Genomic DNA, 2,170 nt, shown 5'->3' with positions numbered 1-2,170 from the left:
GCAGTTTTGTTCTTCTCTTGATGTCAGGGAGCCATGGGGTCAGACCTTGTTTTGTCGGTTTTTTTTTTGCAGAATCTAGTAGACTAGGGGTACTTCTTTAAGATTTAAGAGGGTGCCCGGTGATATCCGTTGGGCAATTTCGTATATTAAGCCTTTCTTGTCCAATGTGTTGACTATAAGGCGATACAGGTGAATAGGGTAAAAAAATTAACAAGCAGATATCACTATGAAATTTCACCAGTTGATTACTTAGATCAATATGAAAAATAAATGTATTACAAGTTTTCTGACATTTAATGTTTGAATATGCAAATTAGGTATGATGTAATTAAATATGCGCTGATCTGCATAAACGTAAAAAGATCAAATCTGAACATTGGATAAAGCCAGTTTCATTTTTTTTCTTTTCATTTTGTTGACATAAGAGATTAAAAGTATTTTAGAGAGGGAATTATGGATATCTCATTTAGTTATTCAGTAAATCAGAAAATACTACACCAGCCTTTAAAAAATCCATTTTCGCCATGTTTTTTGGAATAAAATGTCATGTAAATCAGGCTAAGAATAATATATCAACAAACCCCTCTGCAAAAACCTTCTAAACATGGTTAGGTATAAGACTGAAAAGTTTGGTGTATGTAGATGCTTGTGAAGTGGAGATTTTGTTCTCCGAGTGAGAGAGGAAACTCATCCATATCCGCCTTATATTCAACACATTGGACAAGAAAGGCTTAATATACAAAATTGCCCATTTGGCATTTGGCTCCCGGACTATAACCAGAGTAGTAAGGGGTATGGAGGAAGAGGCTGTAAGCCAATCACAGTAGCCTGACTACGCCACCCCAGGCTTAGCTGCCGCTCCAAATGAAACGCAGTTACAATGCGCCCTACAATGAAACGCACCTACTAAACACTCAGGGAGCGCAAACCTCCGCTAAGCGAACACATACTGTAACCCCTGTATCTCTGAGTGCTTATGTGCGTTTTATTGTAGGCTAAGGCATGCGTTTCGTTTGGAGCAGCATAGCCTACCTATGAAAAGCAGAAGATTTTCGGTTTCTAATTTATGGTTTATTTGATGGTTCATGTGTCACGTTATGGTTTATTTGATGGTTCATGTGTCACGTTGAGTGTCGGGATATCCACCCGATGACAAGCCATGAGACAAGCCGCTTTCATTCATGGATGGAATGGAAACGGTATAGTAGACTAAATTGAGTTATTTTACAATTATGCATGATTTAGGGAGAAAAACATTGTCTAGTAGCCTTGGCTAGTCCTATTCTTTTCTGTAAGCTAATATATTTTCTGCAACTCAGTATTTTTATGTGTCCCCCCCCCCCCCCCCCCCCCCCCCACAGCCACTGTCCGGTGTGTCTGGGTGTCCCGGGACAGTGCTTAGGTTTCCCGGGACAGTGTCTAGTGTCTCAGGACAGTGTCTGGGTGTCCCGGGACAGTTCTTAGGTGTCCCGGGACAGTGGCTGGTCATCCCGGGACAGTTCACAGGCCACCAGCAACAGTACAGTACAGTTCTTGCTCCCACTGCTACTGAGCTGGTGGGTAGTAAGCGGCAAAAGGGTGGCCCTTTATCTGGAGCCGCTTCTGAGCCGCCGGTGGACCGCCAGAGAACCGATGAGCAAAACTCCAGCGGGCCACTGGTGGGTACCGCCGTTGGACCGCCAACTCTGCCGCTGGTGGGCCACCAGTGGGCCACTGACCTATTGCTATCTGGGCTGTTGCTGCATCATCGTTGATTGGCGTAGTTTGAGATTGTATTCCGTATTCCAATGGTGTCTAAGTCTATACTTTTAACCTGCATTAAAGTGTAGGCTACAGTAGATATGTAGGCTATGTAGCCTAAGCTTCCTAGTACCAGTCGTTTCACTGTAGGTGACCTTCAGTAGGCTACTAGTGTCAGCGCTTGCAACTCGTTTGATGTTAGCAACTTCATTTCAGTCTTTTAAATTCTAATAAATGAAGAGTTATTTTCCAAAATACTATCCACAATTTTGATGCATTTTCATAAATCACTTTTTAAATGTAGGTTTCCAAGTAATTTCAGTAGAATTGTAATTGGGTTATTATTTATCTATTCTTCTGTGTCATAGTAGCCTATGTTGTCTTTAACTAGGCCTAATACAATGTTTTACACAGCAACCTTTTTGCATTT

This window comes from Sardina pilchardus, chromosome 3 (assembly GCF_963854185.1).
Source record: "Sardina pilchardus chromosome 3, fSarPil1.1, whole genome shotgun sequence".
Classification (NCBI taxonomy): Eukaryota; Metazoa; Chordata; class Actinopteri; order Clupeiformes; family Clupeidae; genus Sardina; species Sardina pilchardus.
The sequence above is the reverse complement of the archived record's forward strand: the minus strand, read 5'-3'. Positions refer to the sequence as shown.